Genomic DNA, 8,238 nt, shown 5'->3' with positions numbered 1-8,238 from the left:
CTAATTTTTATCGAAGATTCATATCCAATTTTTCTCAAACAGTTACACCCATTACTCGATTGTTGAAGAAAGGAGTGAAGTTTGAGTGGACAAAAGAAGCTGAAAATGCTTTTAATTTTTTGAAGAATTCCTTCGTCTCAGCTCCAATCTTGCTCCCCCAATCCAGATGAGCCATATTATGTGGAGGCAGATGCTTCAGATGTTGCCATAGGAGGTATCCTTTCCCAGCGTCATAAAGATACAGGTCAATTACATCCAGTGGCCTATTTCTCTCGAAAATTAACACCACCAGAGATAAATTATTCAATTGCGGATAAGGAGCTATTGGCAGTCAAAGAAACTTTTCGTGAGTGGAGGCATTACATTTTGGGAGCTAAGCATAAAGTGACCGTTTACACGGACCACCGAAATTTACAGTTTTTAAAATCAGCTCGAACTCTTACAGCTAGACAACTGCGTTAGTCTCTATATTTTGCAGACTTTGATTTTGTTATCACTTTCAGACCAGGAAAAGTAAATGGGAAGGCAGATGCTCTATCTCGAATTGATACCGGTGCAGTTAAAGAGCCTCCAGAAAAAGAATTGATTATTCCATAAGAGAAGTTCATATCTGCCATATTGTATGAAAATGTAACCAAAGAAATTCAAGAAAACTTAACATTCGAAGGAATGCTGAAGTGGTCCAAAGAAGGCCAAGGAAGAGAAATAAAAAAAGGTTTGCCATACTTTAAAGGTGCACTGTATGTTCCGACTGTGGAGCTGCAAGAAAAAATTCTTCAGGCTTATCATGACGATCAATTGGCTGGACACAAAGGAATTCAAAAGACTCAAAATCTAATACAATGAGAATTTTGGTGGCCAAAAATGAAAACTCAGATAAGACAATATGTGTCAACTTGTGACAAATGTCAAAGAGGGAAAGCAAATAGAACAGCTTCACAAGGTCTGTTAAGACCTTTGCCCACTGCACCCCATGCCTGGCATACTGTTACTATGGATCTTATAGTGGACCTCCCTAGTAGCCAAGGTTTTAACACTATCCTAGTTTTTGTAGACACTTTCACTAAAATGGCGCATTTCATTCCTTTGAAAGAAATCCCTCAAGCCCCACAGGTTGCACAGTTGTTTACACAACACATAGTACGCGCCCATGGCATCCCAAAAATTCTAGTTTCAGACAGGGGGTCCCAATTTGTTTCTCGCTTTTGGAAGGCCTTTAGTAAAAGATTAGGAATTGATTCTCGTTACTCTACCAGTTACCATCCTGAAACCAATGGGCAAACAGAGAGAGTGAATCAAGAGTTAGAACAGTATTTAAGACTAAATTTATTCGATAAAGAGAAGGAATGGCCCGAGTTGATGTGGGCAGCTGAATTTGCTTACAATAATGCTGTTCATTCCACCACTGAGTTCACCCCCTTTTATCTGAACCATGGTAGACATCCTAATGTAATGTTGGGTAAAGAAGATGATTCAGTGCCTGAAGTAGAAGAGATGGTGAGGGATTTGCAGACCACGTTAGTTAGGGCTAGAAAAAACATAATTCAAGCAAAAGACTCATATAAGACTCAGGCTGATAGAAAAAGAAGAGAGAGCCCCATTTATTTGAAAGGAGACAAAGTTTGGTTATCCACTCGTCATTTACGTCTCAAAGGAAATCGCAAATTTCAGCCACGATTTATAGGCCCATTCAAAGTTGACAAGATGATCAATCCAGTGGCAGTTAAATTGCAGTTGCCAGCTCATCTAAAGATACATCCTGTTTTCCATGTCTCCTTGTTAAAGAACAGTCCTCCAAATGTACGTCAAAACTCCCCTCCAATTCCTATCCAGATTAGCTCTGCAGAAGAGTATGAGGTCAATCAAATCTTAGATTCCAAAATCCGTAATGGCCAGCTTTATTATCTAATTGATTGGAAAGGTTATGGTCCAGAGGAACGATCCTGGGAGCCGCACGAGTATGTACATGCTTCAAGATTAGTGAGAAACTTTCATAGAACCTACCCAAGCAAACCTAAATTGGAGAACTGTTCCTTGAGGGGGAGTACTGTCATGACCACACAAACTTGCCAAGTCAAATCAAAGAAGTGCATGAGAAAAGCAAAGAGATATCCTCAGTGGAGACAGCAAAGCCCAAACTGGAAGAAGGTTTGCAGAGTAATCTTGCGCTTATTTCAAAGGAAGAATCAAGAAGAGAAGATCCAAGATGGCCGCTGTGAGTCCTGAAGGTTAGTTACAGTTCTAGTCTTGCAATCGGTTGGTTGCTAGGTTACGAGCTCTCCAGCTGGAAGCCTTGCACTTCAACTGAGGTCTGACAGGAATCAGCTGTGTGGAGAGAGAGCGCGCTTCAGAACAGAAACTCCTGTGAGGTCAAATTACATTTGAAGATTATATTACAGAAAACGGATAAATATTGTCAAGGTTTATTCGAAGAGTTTGATAGTAGACCGTTCCCGTGGAAGTCGGCAAGGCTACAGAGTTAATGTATGAATTAACCTTATGTTTACAAGGTTCTTGTTTAAGATATTAAAGTCAAAGAAAAAACGAACTTTAAAAGAGCAAGTATCTACAAATGTCAAGGTTATAAACAAAGGCCAAGTTAAAGGAGAAACGAACTGTTAACAAATAAGCATTTACAAATTCAATGGTAATAAACCAAAATAGAGTTTAAAAGAGAAACGAACTTAAATAAACAAGCATTTACAACTACAAGTTATCGACAGATGTCGAAGTAAGGAAGGAGAAACTAACTGTAATAAACAAGCATTTACAAATACAAGTTATCAACAAATGTCGAAGTAAGAAAGGAGAAACGAACTTTAATAAACAAGCATTTACAAATACAAGTATTGACAGAAGTCACAATAAGACAGGAGAAATTAAATAACATCAGCTGATTTGAAGAACGCATTATCACCAACTATATATATATATATAGCAACATAACACCAATCTCTAACAAAGGTTGAGAAGTTCTTCCAGAATCAGTAATAAGCATTTTTTTAAAAAGAGCTATCATTTATAGAGAGAAGCAAGGCTACAGAGAACTCAGGGTGAGTGAAGAAATAATAGAATTAAAGAGAATTAAGTGTTGAGAGTAGAAAGTGAAAAACTGATGTTGTATGTCCCTAGTAATTGCTACTGTGACTCTTGCAGGTGCTGTATCCAATCTTAGATGTGAAGAGGCAGACTGAGTACTGGCGTTCATCATCTCTGTGGCAGTCTCTCGACCATCCCATTCCCCTTTCCCCCTCCGGGGTACTCAGCACGAAGGATTAATATTCGTTGTGAGTAGCTCGGGTCGGGACTGAGGAGTTATCTTCTGCTTCTGAGGAAATCGAATTGAAGTATCCTGACACTAAGGCCTTCAAGAGAGCGACATGTTTCTTGCCCCTTGCACAGTTGTTCCCTTGTGGGTCCCCCTGGGCCCAAGAACTCCAACTCCATAGGCTCAGTTCCCTCAGGGGATAGAACGTCTTCCTGAGAAGAGAGGTTCTTTTTCTGTGCTGAAGCTGGTTCCCCAGTCTTCTTTTCTTTTCTCTTAGAGGGTTGGGCCATTTTTCCAGACTCCAACACGTCTTTTTCACCCTGTTCCTTGCACTGTGCCCTTGTCTTGACACACACCAGTTCAGGGATACCCAGCATGGCTGCATGGGTTTTGAGTTCTACCTCAGCCCATGCTGAGGACTCCAGATCATTTCCAAGCAGACAGTCTACTGGTATAGCAGAGGAGACTACCACCTGTTTCAGGCCAGTGACCCCTCCCCATTCTAAAGTTACGATAGCCATGGGATGTACTTTAGTCTGATTGTCAGCGTTGATGACTGGATAAGTTTGTCCAGTCAGGTATTGTCCTGGGGAAACCAGTTTGTCTGTCACCATTGTGACACTGGCACCTGTATCCCTCAGGGCTTCTACTCTAGTCCCATTAATAAAGAGCTGATGCCTGTATTTTTGCATTTTAGGGGGCCAGGCAGCTAGTGTGGCTAGGTCCACCCCACCCTCAGAGACTAATGTAGCTTCAGTTTGGACCCTGATTTGCTCTGGGCACACTGTTGATCCCACCTGGAGACTGGCTATTCCAGTGCTAACTGGAGTAGTAGTTGAAGTGGAACCTTTCTTGGGACAGGCCTCCAGTTTGGTGTCCCTGCTGATTACAGCTACGACACCATGCCTTTTTGGGATCAAGGTTTTTACCGTTGTACCCAAATGAGGATTGTGAAGAGGCTTTGGACCCACCCTCCTGAGCAGGTTTTTGGGGCCCTGTAGGAGACTCTTTACTTTTTCCCTTGGATGTCTCAACACTCTTCCCCTGGGGAGGCTTTGTGACCCCTTTCTTTTGGTCACCCCCTGTGAAAGTCTTGGTCACCCTTGTCTTGACCCAGTGGTCTGCCTTCTTTCCCAATTCTTGGGGAGAAATTGGACCTAGGTCTACCAGATGCTGATGCAGTTTATCATTGAAACAATTACTTAAAAGGTGTTCCTTCATAAACAAATTATACAGCCCTTCATAATCATTTACACCACTGCCATTAATCCAACCATCTAGTGTTTTGACTGAGAAGTCAACAAAACCAACCCAGGTCTGGCTCGAGGAATTTTAAGCCCCCCTGAACCTAATCCTGTACTCCTCAGTGGAGAATCCAAAGCCCTCAATCAGGGTAGCCTTCATGAGGTCATAGGATTTTGTATCTTTTCCAGAGAGTGTGAGCAGTCTATCCCTACACTTTCCAGTGAACATTTCCCAAAGGAGAGCACCCCAGTGAGATTTGTTTACTTTTCTGGTTGCACAGGTCCTCTCAAAAGCTGTGAACCATTTGGTGATATCATCACCATTTTCATATTTTGTTACAATCCCTTTGGGGATTTTTAGCATGTCAGTATACTCTCTGACCCTATTTAAGTTGCTGCCACCATTGATAGGAGCTAAACCCATCTCTTGTCTTTCCCTTTCTATGGCTAGGAGCTGTCTCTCCAAAGCCAATCTTTTGGCCATCCTGGCTAACAGGAGGTCATCTTCATTGAAGCTGCCCTCAATGCTTCCAGAGTTGCTGGACTCCCCTGTGGGAAAAGCAGCATCTCTGACTATCACTTGTGGAGTCAGGGTATGAGAAACCCTGGTCTCCCTAACTAGGACAGGAAGGGGGAAATTATCCTCCTGGTCACTAGCTTCCCCCTCTGTAAGGTTGTCTTCAGAGGGGTGGTCTCTAGCAAACTCTGCCAAAAGCTCCTGGAGCTGTACTTTGGTAGGGTTTGATCCAGTTTTATCTTTTTTTATTTTACAGAGAGTCCTTAACTCTGACATCCTAAGATGCAGGTAAGGGGTGAGGTTGAGTTTCACCACCATCTTATCTGTACTAGACATTGGGGGTCATTACAAGACCGCCAGGGCTGTTTCGACGGAAGCACCGCCAACAGGCTGGCGGTGCTTCCCATGGTATTACGACCGCGGTGTAAGCGCTGCGGTCGCACCGCCGGGACCGGCGGTTTACCGCCACTTCAGTCCCGGCGGTTTTAATCCGCCAGGACAGCGCTACTTGCAGCGCTGCCCAGGGGATAACGAGTCCCCCTACCGCCAGCCTTTTCCTGGTGGTTTGAACCGCCAGGAAAAGGCTGGCGGTATGGGGAGTTGCGGGGCCCCCTGGGGTCCCTGCACTGCCCATGCCACTGGCATGGGCAGTGCAGGGGCCCCCTGACATGGCCCTGTGCAGCTTTTCACTGTCTGCTATGCAGACAGTGAAAAGCATGACTTGCACAGCTGCAACACCGCCGGCTCCATTTGGAGACGGCTCCTGTGTTGCGGCAGTGATCCCCGCTGGGCCAACTGGTGGAAACCAGGTTTCCGTCCGCTGGCCCAGCGGGGATCTCAAAATGACCGTGGCGGGAGTGCAGCTGCATTGGCGGCCGCCCGGCGGTCCAACCTTGGCAGGCGGCCATTATTTCTCTAAAAGTTGGGATACTTTTTAAAAATCTAAAACTATCTCTAGAACTTAATCCAAACTTTTAAAAAACTTTAAAACTCTTAAAGAAATGCTAACAGGGACTAACACAAGGCCCTAGAAGGACTTTTAAAAATTTAGAAAAATAGCTCAAATTTCAAAAATCAGTTTCTAATGACAATTTTTGGAATTTAGTTGTGTGATCAGGTATTGGCTGAGTAGTCCAGCAAATGCAAAGTCTTAGATCCCACCGCTGCCACCAATGTAGGAAGTTGGCTCTGTATATACTATTTCAAAGTAAGAAATAGTGTGCACAGAGTCCAAGGGTTCCCCTTAGAGGTAAGATAGTGGCAAAAAGAGATAATTCTTATGCTGTATTTTGTGGTAGTGTGGTCGAGCAGTAGGCTTATCAGAGGGTGGTGTTAAGCATTTGTTTTACACACACAGGCAATATATGAGGAACACACACTCAAAGACTTACTCCAGGCCAATAAGTTTTTATATAGAAAAATATATTTTAAGAAACACAGGTTCAAGATTTACAAGTAATACTTTAAATATAAGGTACTTCACTTAGATACTTTAGGATACTTTAGGAACTTTGAATAAAAGCAATAACATGTACAGGCTTTGTAAAGATGGCAATAAGCTATTTTAAAAGTGGACACAGTGCAAAAATCAACAGTTCCAGGGGGAGGTAAGTAAAGGTTAGGTTTGCAGGTGAGTAAAACACTTACAAGTCTCAAAGTTGGGTCCAAGGTAGCCCACCGTTGGGGGTTCAAGGCAACCCCAAAGTTACCACACCAGCAGCTCAGGGCCGGTCAGGTGCAGAGGTCAAAGAGGTGCCCAAAACACATAGGCTTCAATGGAGAAGAGGGGTGCCCCGGTTCCAGTCTGCCAGCAGGTAAGTACCTGCGTCCTCAGGGGGCAGACCAAGGGGGTTTTGTAGGGCACCGGGGGGGACACAAACAGGCACAGAAAGTACACTCTCAGCGGCACAGGGGCAGCCGGGTGTAGTGTGCAAACAAGCGTCGGTTTTCAGATAGGAAGTAGGGAGTAGGGAGTAGAGGGTCGCTCCTGCACTGGAGATCGGTTCCTTCAGGTCCTGGGGGCTGCGGGTACAGTGTTGATTTCAGGGTCCCTTGTTTCAGGCAGTCGCGGTAAGGGGGAGCCTTCGGATTTCCTCTGCAGGCGTCGCTGTGGGGGCTCAGGGGGGTCGTCTCTGGCTACTCACGGGCTCGCAGTCGCCGGGGAGTCCTCCCTGTAGTGTTGGTTTTCTGCAGGTCGAGCCAGGGGCGTAGGATGCAGAGTGGAAAGTGTCATGCTTCCGGCGGGAAACGTGAAGTCTTTAAAGTTGTTTCTTTGTTGCAAGAAAGTTGCAGGTTGTTGAACAGGGCCGCTGTTCACGGGAGTTTCTTGGTCCTTGGTTGCAGGGTAGTCCTCTGAGGCTTCAGAGGTCGCTGGTCCCTGTTGGATGCGTCGCTGTTGCAGTTTCCTGCGAAGTTGGGAGACAGGCTGGTAGGGCTGGGGCCAAGGCAGTTTCGTCTCCATCTTCACTGCAGGGCTTCAGGCCAGCAGTCCTTCTTCTTGTTAAGGTTGCAGGAATCTAGTTTCCTAGGTTCTGGGGAGTCCCTAAATACTGACTTCAGGGGTGTGTTTAGGTCTGGGAGGGCAGTAGCCAATGGCTACTGTCCTTGAGGGTGGCTACACCCTCTTTGTGCCTCCTTCCTGTGGGGAGGGGGGCACATCCCTAATCCTATTGGGGGAATCCTCCATCCACAAGATGGAGGATTTCTAAAAGTAAGGGTCACCTCAGCTCAGCACACCTTAGGGGCTGTCCTGACTGGTGGGTGACTCCTCCTTGTTTTTCTAATTATCTCCTCCAGCCTTGCCACCAAAAGTGGGGGCAGTGGCCGGAGGGGCTGGCATCTCCACTAGCTGGGATGCCCTGTGGCACTGTAACAAAAGGGGTGAGCCTTTGAGGCTCACCGCCAGGTGTTACAGTTCCTGCAGGGGGAGGTGAGAAGCACCTCAACCCAGTACAGGCTTTGTTCCTGGCCACAGAGTGACAAAGGCACTCTCCCCATGTGGCCAGCAACATGTCTGGTGTGTGGCAGGCTGGTAGAAACTAGTCAGCCTACACTGGAAGTCGGGTATGTTTTCAGGGGGCATCTCTAAGATGCCCTCTGGGTGTGTTTTACAATAAATTGCACACTGGCATCAGTGTGCATTTATTGTGCTGAGAAGTTTGATACCAAACTTCCCAGTTTTCAGTGTAGCCATTATGGCACTGTGGAGT

This window comes from Pleurodeles waltl, chromosome 6 (genome assembly GCF_031143425.1).
Source record: "Pleurodeles waltl isolate 20211129_DDA chromosome 6, aPleWal1.hap1.20221129, whole genome shotgun sequence".
NCBI lineage: Eukaryota > Metazoa > Chordata > Amphibia > Caudata > Salamandridae > Pleurodeles > Pleurodeles waltl.
The sequence above is the reverse complement of the archived record's forward strand: the minus strand, read 5'-3'. Positions refer to the sequence as shown.